Source organism: Oryx dammah, unplaced genomic scaffold, assembly GCF_014754425.2.
Source record: "Oryx dammah isolate SB20612 unplaced genomic scaffold, SCBI_Odam_1.1 HiC_scaffold_11229, whole genome shotgun sequence".
Taxonomy (NCBI): domain Eukaryota; kingdom Metazoa; phylum Chordata; class Mammalia; order Artiodactyla; family Bovidae; genus Oryx; species Oryx dammah.
This window is the reverse complement of record NW_024080622.1, coordinates 1,149,816-1,165,369: the sequence shown is the minus strand read 5'-3', so window position 1 is coordinate 1,165,369 and position 15,554 is coordinate 1,149,816. Positions and strand designations below refer to the sequence as shown.

General features: G+C 40.1%; 1 protein-coding gene and 1 pseudogene across 1 annotated transcript in view; one reads left to right on the top strand and one right to left on the bottom strand.

Annotated features, from left to right (window-relative positions):
* LOC120861138 (fatty acyl-CoA reductase 2) overlaps positions 1–15,554 on the bottom strand; it is a 178,065-nt gene that overhangs the window by 117,337 nt on the left and 45,174 nt on the right. The window lies entirely within an intron of this gene.
* Positions 509–9,075, top strand: LOC120861126 (annotated as a pseudogene).

Sequence of the window (15,554 nt, the reverse complement as noted above, 5' to 3'; positions counted from 1 at the left end):
GATGACACAAAAAGTTAGAGGAAATGTTGTTTGACTCCTGGTTTCTAATAAATCCTAGATTCCCTATTTCAATGGACAAAGTAGCAGGGTTCAAGCCCTCACATCACTGAGGTCTGGGCAAAAGACTGCCCTGTCTAGTTTGTGGCTATTCAATGCTAAGAAGCTGAGTGAGAGTAGATGGCAGGATCCCTGGGTCAGGAAGATTCCCTGGAGAAGGGCATGGCAACCCACTCCAGTATTCTTGCTTGGAGAACCTCATGGACATAGGAGGCTGGTGGGCTACAGCCCATAGGGTCACAAAGAAATAAGCACAGCTGAAGCAATTTAACACACATGGACAGTGTAACATTTATCTTAAGATCTAATAGAATTTTATTTGCAAAGAATCTTATGAAATGCCAGGTGGAAACAGAATCATTTCCTTCTCATTAGATGGGCTTCTTTAAAAAAAAAAAAAAAAGATTCAGGACGGACCAATGCAAGAGTCCCCTCATCCTAGGTAAACAGGATGCAAGTGCCCTGCGTTGGGGGTGCTAGCTTTGCTGCCTCAAGCGTGCCCCCTGCTGGCTGTTACTCAGGGGCTCCCACACAGCACTACTTTTGTATGAATCCCCACATCCCCACAGTAACAGCTGGAATCCCGCCATCTGAGAGAATGAGAAAGTAGTGAAGTATTAGCACATGCATGCGTGCATACTCAGTCGCTTCAGTCATGTATGACTCTTTGTGACTTGATGGACTGTAGCCCACCAGGCTCCTCTGTCCACGGGATTCTCCAGGCAAGAATACTGGAGTGGGTTGCCATGCCCTCCTCCAGGGGATCTTCCTGACCCAGGGATTGAACCCATGTCTCATGTTTCCTGCATTGGCAGGAGGATTCTTTACCTCTAGTGCCACCGGGGAAGCTCATATTAGCACATATCTACACCTAATTTCTGTTAAGCTTCCAAGCAGGGAGTGGAAGTGGGAAGTGAGGAGCAATGTGATACAGAGGAATTCTAATATCCTTGTCCAGTTGTGAGAGTCAGATGCTATGGCTGAAAATACCCTACTATTCTGAGACAAATACGTTTCCATAATTCCTTGGCCTGGCACACAAGGTTACTTAAAAATCAGATGAAACCTGACTTTTCTGCCTTCTCTCTTTTTTCTCCTCCTACACTAACTTTTTACAGCAACCAAATAAACATTGATTCTTTAAACTTTCTTTCCTTCTCAGAGGCACCCTCTCTCCTCTTTTATGCCTGTCTACTTGGCCTTCTTTAGAACCTCCCCAGATGGCCCTGATGAGCACGAAAGGTTGCAAACTACTGGCCTACTCAAGGCCCAAATCAAGTTTGACTTCATCCATGACACCTGCCCGGGCTACTCTGGGATCCTGGCACATCTCCTCCCTCTACCCATCCCCTCAGCTACAGTTTATGTCAGTCCTTGGCACATAATCATTGATTCCCTCATGTCATTTCATCTTATAATCTCCTTTTATTCTTACTTAGCACCTTCACTGTTCTTTCCCTTCCTTAAATGTCTGTGTGTCTTAATCCCCCAATTAGAGGCGAAAACAATGAGAGTTGAATCCCACTGTGTTTTCCTTTTAGTTAGGGATCAAGAAATATGTTAACTGCCTGAGAGAGGTCAGAGACACCAAAGCAAAGCCAAACCATTATTTAATCCACACAGCCAAAGACAAGCTTTGCAGGAGAGCTGCATGCCCCACAGTGCCCTGTGGTTCAGCTCTCAGAGTCCAAGCCCTCCTGCCAAGTTGCATACAAACCAGAGTTTAGGAAATTCAGCACAGTTTCTCAATCAGTCTTAGTTCTGATGAGGCAAGAATATGCATTAGGTAAACTTAGGTGTCACTTTTTGAATATTGTGTCTTAATGTTCTGAGTATCAAACCTTATAGAAATATTGCAACAACCTGAAAGAGTTCAAGCAATCTATAAAAGCTGCTAAGATCCAAGACTCAAACTGTGTTGAAAGAAAGACAACTTGGTCCAATTCTGTACAAGGGTGAAGACCACTAGATCCTTTAGTGATCCACTCCCAGGTTTTAGGAAACAAGTCAGACAAACAGGTGGTGTGGGACTGTTCTCATTGGGTAAAAATGTGCTTTCATGAAACATGCTTCCCAGTGATGCCTCCCAGTATAAACTTAAAGGAAGCACTATCATTTATAAAACTGCATCTTTATTAGGCTTCTACTTTCAGGATGTGCTATCATTAAGACACCATCCTTGGCTCTAATCAAAGCAAAGGGAATATTTTTTTTTAAATAAGCTTTTTATAATGGACATTTGGTAACCACAAGTCAGTAAAACAGAATACAGGTTTCTTTTTAAGACAAATCAAAATAAGAATCAGGAAGTTCTGGACCTCTAAGTCTCTGTTTGCAACCTCCTTTAGTGTTCAGCTATGGTATAGCTGCTCTTTCCTAGAGACTAAGACTTATGAGAATACCATGGGTCTCTGAGGCCCTTGAAGACCTAAGGATGCTTTGTGTTCTGCCTTCTATATGAGATCCTTTGTGTTTGGCCAGTATCATTATTTCATTCAGATTTAAAGAATCATATGGGGCTTCTTCATTTCATTGATCCCCCTTTTTTCAGAGCCTTCCCTGTACTTTTTGGTATCACTTGGCTATTCTTTCTCTATGTACTTACCAAAATAGTGAGAGTTTAAAATATGGTATAGATTTTGGTATCTACATTTCATTCATCTTTTTTCCCCTTGTCTAGTCATTCAATAAAGGCAATGGCAACCCACTCCAGTACTCCTGCCTGGGAAATCCCATGGATGAGGAGCCTGGTAGGCTGCAGTCCATGGGGTCGCGAAGAGTCAGACACGACTGAGCAACTTCACTTTCACTTTTCACTTTCCTGCACTGGAGAAGGAAATGGCAACCCACTCCAGTATGTTTGCCTGGAAAATCCCAGGGACGGGAGCCTGGTGGGCCGCCATCTATGGGGTTGCACAGAGTCGTATATGACTGACGTGACTTAGGAGGAGGATTCATTCAGTAAACACTAAGTATCAAACCTTGTAGAAACATTGCAACAACCTGAAAGAGTTCCAGTAAGCCATAAAAGCTGCTCAGATCCAAGACTCAAAATGTGTAGAAAGAAAAAAAATCTTGGTCCAATTTGGCATAAGGGTGAGGACTACTACAAAGAGAAAATTTATTCCTTTCAGATCAGCAAAATAACTAGGGTAAAAAGGGCAAAAATCAGAGTAGAAATAAATGAAAAAGAAACGAAGGAGACTATAGCAAAAATCAACAAAACTAAAAGCTGGTTCTTTGAGAAAATAAATAAAATAGACAAGACATTAGCCAGACTCATCAAGGAAAAAAAGGGAGAAGAATCAAATCAATAAAATTATAAATGAAAATGGAGAAATCACAACAAACACAGAAATACAAAAGATCACAAGAGACTGCTATGAGCAATAAAATGCCAATAAAATGGGCAACCTGGAAGAAATAGACAAATCCTTAGAAAACTATAACCTTCCAAAACTGAACCAGGAAGAAATAGAAAATCTTAACAGTGCTTAACATCACAAGCATGGAAATCAAAACTGTAATAAAAAAAATCTCCCAACAAACAAAAGCCTAGGACCAGATGGCTTCACAGGTGAATTCTACCAAAAATATAGAGAAGAGCTAACACCTATCCTATTCAAACTCTTTCAGAAAATTTCAGAGGAAGGTAAACTCCCAAACTCATTCTGTGAGGCCACCAGCACCCTAATACCAAAACCAGAAAAAGATGCCACAAAGAAAGAAAACTACAGGCCAATATCACTGACAAACATAAATGAAAAAATACTCAACAAAATTCTAGCAAATAGAATCCAACAACATATTAAAAAGATCATATATCATGACCAAGTGAGTTTTATCCCAGAGATGCAAGCATTCTTCAATATTTGCAAATCAATCAATGTGATGCACCATATTAACAAATTGAAAGATAAAAACCATAAGATTTTCTCAATAGATGCAGAGAAAGCCTTTGAGAAAATTCAACACCCAATTACGATCAAAACTGTCCAGAAAGCAGGCATAGAAGGAACATACCTCAACGTAATAAAAACCATATATGACAAACCCACAGCAAACATTATTCTCAATGGCAAAAAACTAATAGCATTTCCTTTAAAATTAGGAACAAGACAAGGGTGCCCACTTTCACCACTATTAGTCAACATAGTTTTGGTAGTCCTAGCCACAGCAATAAGAGAAGAAAAATAAATAAAAGGAATCCAGACTGGAAAAGAAGAAGTAAAACTCTCATGGTTTGCAGATGAGATGATCCTCTATATAGAAAAACCTAAAGATGTCACCAGAAAAATCACTAGAGCTAATCAACAAATATAGTACAGTTGCAGGATATGAAATTGATACACAGAAATCCCTTGAATTCCTATAAACTAACAATCACCCTGCTTATTTAACTTATATGCAGAGTACATCATGAGAAACGCTGGAGTGGAAGAAACACAAGCTGGAATCAAGAGTGCCAGGAGAAATATCAATCACCTCAGATATGCGGATGACACCACCCTTATGGCAGAAAGTGAAGAGGAGCTAAAAAGCCTCTTGATGAAAGTAAAGGTGGAGAGTGAAAAAGTTGGCTTAAAGCTCAACATTCAGAAAACAAAGATTATGGCATCTGGTCCCATCACTTCATGGGAAATAGATGGGGAAACAGTAGAAACAGTGTCAGACTTTATTTTTTGGGGATCCAAAATCACTGCAGATGGTGATTGCAGCCATGAAATTAAAAGACGCTTACTCATTGGAAGAAAAATTATGAACAACCCAGATAGTATATCAAAAGCAGAGACATTACTTTGTGACTAAGGTCCGTCTAGTCAAGGCTATGGTTTTTCCTGTGGTCACATATGGATGTGAGAGTTGGACTTTGAAGAAGGCTGAGCACCGAAGAATTGATGCGTTTGAACTGTGGTGTTGGAGAAGACTCTTGAGAGTCCCTTGGACTGCAAGGAGATCCAACCAGTCCATTCTGAAGGAAATCAGCCCTGGGATTTCTTTGGAAGGAATGATGCTAAAGCTGAAGCTCCAGTACTTTGGCCTCCTCATGCGAAGAGTTGACTCATTGGAAAAGACTCTGATGCTGGGACAGACTGGGGGCAGGAGGAGAAGGGGACGACCGAGGATGAGATGGCTGGATGGCATCACGGACTCGATGGACGTGAGTCTGAGTGAACTCTGGGAGATGGTGATGGACAGGGAGGCCTGGCATGCTGCAATTCATGGGGTCACAAAGAGTCAGACACAACTGAGCGACTGAACTGAACAATGAAAAAAAGAAAGAGAAATTGAGGAAACAATCCCATTTACCATTGAAATGAAAAGAATAAAATACTTGGAAATAAATTTACCTAAAGAAACAAAAGACCTATATATAGAAAACTATAAAACACTGATGAATGATATCAAAGATGACACAACTAGATGGAGAAATATACCATGTTCATGGATCGGAAGAATCAATATAGTGAAAATGAGTATACTACCCCAAAGAAATCTATAGATTCAATGCAATCCCTATTAAGCTACCAATGGTATTTTTCACAGAACTAGAATAATTACACAATGTGTATGGGAAGAAAAAAAAAACTTGAATAGGCAAAGCGATCTTGAGAAAGAAGAATGGAAATGGAGGAATCAATCTTCCTGACTTCAAACTATACTGTAAAGCTACAGTCATCAAGACAGTATGGTACTGGCATAAAGACAGAAATATAGATCAATGGAACAATATAGAAAGCCCAGAGATAAATCCACACACCTATGGACACCTTATCTTTGACAAAGGAGGCAAGAATATACCATGGAGAAAAGACAATCTCTTTAACAAATGGTGCTAGGAAAACTGGTCCACACCTATAAAGAATGAAACTAGAATACTTTCTAACACCATACATAAAAATAAACTCAAAATGGATTAAAGGTCTAAATATAAGACCAGAAACTATAAAACTCCTAGAGGAGAACATAGGCATAACACTTTCTGACATAAATCACAGCAAGATCCTATATGACTTACCTCAGAGAGTAATGGAAATAAAAACAGAAAACAAATAGGACCTAATTAAACTTAAAATCATTTGCACAATGAAAGAAACTATAAGCAAGGTGAAAAGTCAGCCTTCAAAATGGAAGAAAATAATAGCAAATTAAACAACTGACAAAGAATTAATCTCCAAAATACACAAGCAGCTCATGCAGCTCAATACCAGGAAAACAAACAACCCAATCAAAAAGTGGGCCAAAGAACTAAACAGACATTTCTCCAAAGAAGACATACAGATGGCTAATAAACACATGAAAAGATGCTCAACATAACTCCTTCTTAGAGAAATCCAAATCAAAACCACAATAAGGTACCATCTCACATCTGTCAGAATGGCTGCTATCAAAAAGGCCTGCAAACAATAAATGCTGGAGAGGGTGTAGAGAAAAGGAACCCTCTTACATCACTGGTAGAAATGCAAACTGGTATAGCCACTATGGAGAACACTGTGGAGATTCCTTAAAAAACCTGAAACAGAAGTGCCATATGACCCAGCAATCCCACTGCTGGGCATATACACCAAAGAAACCAGAACTGAAAGACACATGTACCCCAATGTTCACTGTTGACATTAGCTAGGACATGGAAGCAACCAGATGTCCACTGGCAGACAAGTGGATAAGGAAGTTGTGGCACATATACACAATGGAATGTTACTCAGATATAAAAAATAACGCATTTGAGTCAGTTCTAATGAGGTGGATGAAACTGGAGCCTATTATACAGAGTGAAGTAAGTCAGAAAGAGAAACATCAATATAGTATATTAAGGCATGTATATGGAATTTAGAAAGACAATAAAGACAATGCTATATGCAAGGCAGCAAAAGAAACAGAGATGTAAAGAAGACTTTTGGACTAAATGGGAAAAGGCAAGGGTGGAATGATATGAGAGAATAGCACTGAAACATGTATATTACCATATGTAAAATAGATGATGAGTGCAAGTTCAATGCATGAAACAGATCATTCAAAGCCAGTGCTCTGGGACCACCAAGAGGGATGGGGTGGGGAGGGAGGTAGGAGGGGGATTCAGGATGGGGGGGACACATGTGCACCTGTGGCTGATTCATGTCAATATATGGCAAAGACCACCACAGTATTATAAAGTAATTATCTGCCAATTAAAATATATAGATTAATTAACACCCTTCCCTCAAAAAAGGGCAAAGATTTGTATAGCACATCAGTGCACTGAACATTACCAGGCCTGTTCTGTGCTGAGAATAGAAAAAATAAAATTTTCTTCCAATTTTACAGATCTCTCTCCACTACCCCTGAAATCTGTGTAATGATATAATGATTCAGGTCTAGGAGAGGACACAGGAGCAACATTTCCTGAAGGCAGTAAAACGCATAAACTTTTACTACCCAATCCCAGGTACCCATATTTATAATTAATATAATATTATAAAGGAGTCATTGGTATGATTCTGTCAAGAAAAAAAAAGAGAGACTTTGTAAAAGCCCACAGCAGCTATATAGCTACACAAGTTCATCCCTGGACCATTGCACAGACTGTTCCTTCCATGGAGCACACAGTTCACAAAGCTGGTTCCTGTCTTACCCTTCAAGTGTCAGATTAAATGCCACATGCCCAGAGAAGCCCTCTGGACACCCCATGTAATAGTAATGAGTCTGTTTCCTTCATGGATTCCTTTACGTGGATTCATGTAAATTTCCTTCACAAAACTTATGATAATTTTCAGCTGTTTCAGTGTGTATATACTTTGTCAGATATTCCACTAGAATATCAGGTCTTCACTGTCTCTCCAGTGCCAACATAGTCCTAGCTTAGAGGAGACACTTACGAAAAAAATGAGGGAGAAAAGCAAAAGACCTAGTTTTTATATGAAGAACAAATTCATTTCTTTTTTTATCCACAGATGTTTCCCATTTGCTTCCATGCCCAAGAAACAAGTTGCTGTGAGTTGACTGCACTGTTTGTCAAGTCACTGATTACAAAATTAAGCTGGGCCTTACCACTCTAGATCCTATTAGAAGATTATATTTTACCTCTGATGTATTTTCTAACTCAAAGTCTTCTGAAATTTGTAAGGTGCTGATGGTGATCAAGACTCCACCCTGTTATAACCTTTATTCCTGCATTGACACAGTTTTCATGAAGTTTAAAAATATATATATTGTGGGAACTGCAATGACTTTAGTAATCTCAGAGGTGAATGGTCATATAAACCTAATGCAATTACCATAACTTAGAGATTGTCATGGGGCCCAAGGGTTAAGTCTGCAGACACTTCCCACAAAAGGAGCTTCTATTCACACTAGGAGCTTCACTCTTGGGCGATATCCTCATGGCAACCCAAAAACCAAGGAAACTTTTTGCCTAGGTAATAATTCCTTGCAAAAGAGGATAGATGTACAGCATAAATTACTTTCCTGAAAAAATGATAAAGGTGAAACAATTGTAAAAGAGTAACTATACTTCCATTTATTTTTCTGTGGTTCAAAGAGGAGATTTCTCCTCTTTCTCGGAGCTGCCTAGGAAGTGGTAGCCATCTCCTGCTTGGCGTCACTGCCACTCTTAGACCCTCTTGAAGCCCAAAATCAGGGTCAAAAAGAGGACCAAGGAGTTCATCCAGCACCAGTCAGACTGATAATATCAAAATTAAACAGAACCATCAGAAACCCAGAGGCACTGAAACAGGGTGGGCAGGAGATCCAAGGGCCAAAGACCTTGATCTCCAACCTGGTTAGGGGAGCAACAAGAAAACAAAGTGCTTGTGGCCCAGTGGCCTCCGGAAGTTCCTGGTCCACAAACCTCAAGGAGCTTGAAGTACTGCTGATGTGTAATGTCTTCCGGTGCCGGGACTGCTCACAACATCTCCTCCAAGAATGCCAAAGCCAGTGTGGAAAGAGCAGCCCTACTGGCCATCAGTCAGCAATCCCAACGCCAGGCTGCGCAGCAAAGAAAATGAAGAGAGGGCTACTGCGCAATTTTGTGTATGTTAATAAAACCATAAAACTCGACAAAAAAAAGGTGATTCCTGGCTTGTCAGAATAGAATTCATAGAAACCAAAGGCCACAGCTTTAGACCAAAACTTCAGCAACACTAAATTTTAAGTATTTCTCTTATGTGTAGAGTACTGAATATCACATATCAGTTCTTTCTTCAAAAGTCATCTTTGAAATCAATTACAGAGTCATTCCTACTATCTGTCCCCACGAATTCTCAGGGTCTAATGTATAATTTAACCAAAAGAGCATCCACTTTCTGGAAAAATATTACTGAGATTTCTTTCTTTTATGCTTTTCAGATTTTCCATGAAGATTTATCTAGAATGGATTTGGGATCATTGTTTCACTAGAAGGCTATGGATAGCTCATGTCAGAACTTGGTTTTTGATTGTAAGAAAATAAATGAGGGCTTTCCTCGTAGTTCAGTTCCTGAAGAATCCGCCTGCAATGCAGGAGACCCCAGTTAGATTCCTGGGTTGGGAAGATCCGCTGGAGAGGGATAGGCTACCCACTCCAGTATTCTTGGGCTTCCCTTGTGGCTCAGCTAGAAGTTGCCTGCAATGTAGGAGACCTGGGTTCAATCCCTGGGTTGGGAAGATCCCCTGGAGAAGGGAAAGGCTACCCACTCCAGTATTCTAGCCTGGAGAATTCCATGGGCAGTCCATGTGGTCGCAAAAAGTCAGACACGACTGAGCGACTTTCACTTTCAAAATAAATGAAGTTCTCAAGAGTATTGACCACCAATATATTTATCAGCTAAATAAATAAATGTTCATTTGAGAATACAAATAGCTCCCTGAATGGTCTCAAATCTGTGTGCACCAAAATGCAGGAGATGCAGGTTCGATCCCTAGGTCAGGAGGATCCCCTAGAGAAGGAAATGGCATCCCACTCCAGTATTCTTGCCTGTGAAATCCCATGGACAGAGGAGCCTGGTGAGCTAACAGTCCGTGGGGTCACAAAAAGAGTCAGACATTTATCAAGAGTCAGTCTTTACCATCTGTGGGCACTAAAATGCTCACCCATCTTTTACTTGGAGAAAATAAACTGTAACCATGAGATGATTTTCAGAAGGCATCAAATATAGACTTTGGACCAGATAAACCTGAGTTTGCAGTTTGATTCTGAGTTTGTAGTACTTCCTTGGGGGAGACCCTAGGCCCTTTGCCGTTTTCATTTTTCATATAGAAACTGATGACCTCATTCATATACACAGCTTCAACCACCACCTATATGGTCTTAAATCATTATATTATCTACAACCAGACTTCTCTGCCGAGCACCAGACTCATCTCTAATTGGGTTTTACACAGTTCACCTCCGATGGTTCAATGGCACCAAAAACACAAAAGATTAAAGAGATGAATTGATTCTCAATCCTGATTAACAGCACCACCACCACTTGATAACTCAAGCCAGAATGTGAGAATTATCTCTATGTCACTTACTCCCCACAAAACATCAATCTATGAATCCTGGAGATTTTGCCTCAATTAACCTCTTTCATGTATGTCCCTGCTACATTCTCAGTGCAGCTGTTTGGGACCTTAGTGTGTGCTGTGCTCAGTTCCTCAGTCATGTCTGACTCTTTTTGTGACCCCACGGACTGTTAGCTCACCAGGCTCCTCTGTCCATGGGATTTCCCAGGCAAGAGTACTGGAGTGGGATGCCATTTCCTTCTCTAGGGGATCCTCCTGACCCAGGGGTTGAACCTGCATCTCCTGCATTGACAGGTGGATTCTTTAACACTGAGCCACCAGGGAAGCCCAATTTGAATTTAACAACTAAAGATGTTGAGAATTATTCATGTGTTTATTGGCTATTAACATCAAGCTTTCATATTAGATGTGTGTGTGTATGTTCAGCTGTGTCTGACTCTTTCTGGTTCTATGGATTGTACCCTGCCAGGCTCCTCTTTCCATGGGATTCTCCAGGCAAGAATACTGGAGTGGTTTGCCCTCCTCCAGGGGATCTTCTAGACCCAGGGATTGAACCCATGTCTTCTGCAGATGGATTCTTTACCACTGAGCCATCTGTAAAGCCCCTTGGGACCTCAATGGTCCCCTCCAATTCCTTGTCACCTTTTCTGTTAATCTGGTACATTGTGCCTCTACCTAGCTTCCAGTGGGATCTTTGCATATATTACCAGGTCACTCTCATTGAATCTTCTTCAGTTTTTATATCCTGTTCATCTGATTCCCAATGAAATCTGAACTCTCAATTGTGGTATATAACAAGGCACTATAAGTGAGCTGATCCTGGCATGCTATTCTATTTTCAACTTCTACCATTTGTCCTAACATACCAGACACTTCAGTCACACACATTATTTTTGGCTTCCTTAACAGGCCCAGCTCAACCCCTCAGATTGGGTCAATGGTGTTTCCTGGAACTTCAGTGTATTTACCAGGGGACTTTTCAATACCAAGTCTGTCTTTCCCTTAGAATTTAATTTAAGTACCTTGAGAAAGGGGATATGATTTTATCTTTGTATCTCTAGTGTTTGCTACTCAGAATAATTGTTTGACAAGTAGATGGGTGAATACATAGGTCAAAGAGAAAGGAAAGGGAGGGTATTATGAACTTTAAATTATTCTGAAAGATCAGGAAAGGTGAGGAGCATAAAGAGGTAGGAAAGAAAATAGTGGCTGTAATACAGTCCATATCTTTAGATTTCAAAATCACTCAGCTTTTATAACCAAGTAGGTAGAAGTGTAGCACTGATTGCATCTTTATTTCACAAAGACACTTAACATTTTTATGCTTCAGCTTTTTTTTTAATCTTCAAAAGAGGACATATTACTACAAAGCACTAATATGCTAAAACCTGTATCAAAGCTATGGGTAGATATTGATGATAATACTTAAAGGAAAGGTGCTATGATAAAAGAATGTAAAAGAATAATGGAGAGAATCCAAATTGTCTTTACACAATGCTGTTTCAAATCAGTAAGCATAAATTACGGCAGATGGTGACTGCAGCCATGAAATTAAAAGACACTCGCTCCTTGGAAGAAAAGCTATGACCAATCTGCTGCTGCCAAGTCGCCTCAGTCGTGTCCGACTCTGTGCGACCCCACAGACGGCAGCCCACCAGGCGCCCCCGTCCCTGGGATTCTCCAGGCAAGAACACTGGAGTGGGTCGCCATTTCCTTCTCCAATGCATGAAAGTGAAAAGTGAAAGTGAAGTTGCTCAGTCGTGTCCGACTCTTCACGACCCCCTGGACTGCAGCCTACCAGGCTCCTCCATCCATGGGATTTTCTAGGCAAGAGTACTGGAGTGGGGTGCCATCGCCTTCTCCATGACCAACCTAGACAGCATATTAAAAAGCACAGACATTACTTTGCCAACAAAGGTCCATCTAGTCAAAGCTATGGTTTTTCCAGTAGTTATGTATGGGTATAAGGGTTGGACTATAAAGAAAGCTGAGCACCAAAGAATTGATGCTTTTGAACTGTGGTGTTGGAGAAGACTCTTGAGAGTCCTTTGGATTGAAAGAAGATCCAACTAGTCAATCCTAAAGGAAATCAGTCCTGAATATTCATTGGAAGGACTGATGCTGAAGCTGAAACACCTGATGTGAACAACTGACTCAATGGAAAAGACCCTGATGCTGGGAAAGATTGAAGGCAGGAGGAGAAAGGGATGACAGAGGATAAGATGGTTGGATGGCATCACTGACTCGATGGACATGAGTTTGAGCAAGCTCTGGGAGTTGGTGATGGACAGAGAAGCCTGGTGTGCTGCAGTCCATGGGGTTGCAAAGAGTTGAACATGACTGAGCGACTGAACTGAACTGAACTGAAACATAAATAGGAAACTCTCTAAACATTATTTTTTCTTCTGTTTCTTTTAAAGTTTGTTATTTTGAAAGTACATAGGTGTTCACATCTATAAAGAAGCAGCAATGTAACATCTATAAAGAGGCAGCAATGTGACATCTATAAAGAGGCAGCAGTGTGACATCTATTTGAAGTACATTTAATGTCACCATTGTGGCTGTTCAGTTACCCAGTCGTGTCTGACTGTTTGCAACCCCCTGGACTGCAGCACGCCAGCCCTCCCTGTCCCTCACCATCTAAGTTCATACCCATTGCATTGGTGACATCATCCAGCCATCTCATCCTCTGACACCTTCTTCTCCTTCTGCCCTCAATCTTTCCCAGCATCAGGGACTTTTCCAATGAGTCGGCTGTTCGCATCAGGTGACCAAAATACTGGAGCTTCAGCTTCAGCATCAGTCCTCCCAATGAGTAGTCAGGGTTGATTTCCCTTAAGATTGACTGGTTTGAACTCCCTGCTGTCCAAGGGACTCTTGGGAGTCTCCTCCAGCACCACAGTTCAAAGGCATCAATTCTTTGGTGCTCTGCCTTCTTTATGGTTCAGCTCTCATAACCACAACCACATGACCACTGGGAAGACTATAGCCTTGACTATAGGGACCGGCAGGGTAATGTTGGCTGAGTAATGACTCTGTTTTTCAACACAGTTATGCTGTATCAATTACTTCATATATGTACAAACAAGGGAGATGAATTTGGGGCTTGTAAAAATTAGCTTGCATTAAGTCTGAGATTTTATTTTGTTTCAAATTCACCAACTTTGTTTGCCATCATCAACAGAGCCTTATGATTGAATATATCATTGTTCAAATGAACACCCATAGACTTTTAGAAGAAGTTGACTGTCCACACCACTAGTTATAATTAAACCATAAGGCTGGGAACTACATGTCATAATTTCAAACACAGATATTTTTAAATGCACTTAAGGGAGGGGAGAGAAGAGGGTGGGATGTATGGAAAGAGCAACATGGAAACTTATATTACCATATGTAAAATAGATAGCCAATGGGAATTTGCTGTATGGCTCAGGAAACTCAAACAGGGGCTCTGTATCAATCTAGAGGGGTGGGATGCGGCAGGAGATGGGAGGGAGGTTAAAAAGGGAGGGGATATATGTATACCTATGGCAGATTCATGTTGAGGTTTCACAAAAAACAATAAAATTCTGTAAAACAATTATCTTTCAATAAAAAAATAAAAAGAAAAAATGAATAAAATGCAGTTAATTAAAAGAAAACTTTTATTTTTGAAAGTTTCCTTAGTCTACGTTTTGTTTAATTTGTATATTCCTCTACAGTATCAGACATTCAAGGGATGCTCAATAAATGCTTAGGCAAATCATTAAACCTTCTAAGTCTCATTTTTACTCATCAAAGAGATGGGATTAATACTCACATCAAAAGTTGTTGGAGGATTACATGAGATTATGCTTTGTACTGTGTCCGGTACACAGTAACCATTCAATCAAAGGTTGCTATTATTATGTATATATCTGATCCTGGTTAAAGGGCTATTTTATCTTCAACACAGTCATAAAAATCTAAGACTGTGCATCTCATATTTCAGTTCCATAAATGGGCTAATAGTTGAGGTAGTTAGCTAGTGTTAGTTGCTCAGTTGTGCCGACTCTTTGCAACCCTATGGACTGCAGCCCACCAGGCTTCTCTGTCCATGAGATTTTCCAGGCAAGGATACTGGAGTGGGTTGCCATGAGTAACAAAACACAAAGCCAGGTTCAGAGACAAACTGGAAACTCTAAACAAACCTAGCCAGCCAATAAGGAAACACTGCAGACCACATAGCATATGAAACAAATTCTTGCCCTTTGGAATATTTTTTGGCCTACCATGCAGGATAAGGTTAGTATGGAATAATAGTTCACATTATAGGTCCAAGGCAAATAAATGTTGTTTCACGTGAGTTTTTCTCTCCATCAAGTATTTTCATAAGCTCTCCCACCTGTGACTCCAAGTATATCAAGAATCACTGACCTAGACTACTGCAAGCATAAAAGGTAGTTTATTCTTCTTATAAGCAAATTTAAAAATAAACTTTTAAAAGGTTTTCTCCCAATTCTCCTTGTTTTTCCAGATGTATTCTGAATATTCTCTCTGTGTATATTCTTTTGATCTCTCCTCAGCAGAGACACAGAACTGTTGTCCACAGTCATTCAGAACTGATCTCAACTTTGCTACTGTCCTATCCATCCATTAAACCATCATTTATAGCAATTTTCTCTGCTGTGCCCAATATGCCACCTTATTCATATTATGTTCCTTTTAAATGATGAAATGGAAGAATAAGGTCAGTGTCCTGGACAGAAGATGAGACTTTATAAACAATAGAAGGAAGATTCACTATCATCCAGTTTAGAAAAATAATTGAAAGTGATTGTGGATAGTGAACGAACAGTAACATTTTCTTAAAATACTATGAGTTAAGACAGTTTATCTCCACCAAAGATGAAATTTATTGATCTGAAGAAATCATCAAAAAGGTAAGTTGAATCTCAGGCTAAAAAATCAAGAAGGACTGGGTTTGTCAGAAAGCTTACCAAATTTTCTAATATCAAAGAATGTTTTCAGGGAAAATATCATGAACAGAAGAAAAGAACAAGAGTTCGTAG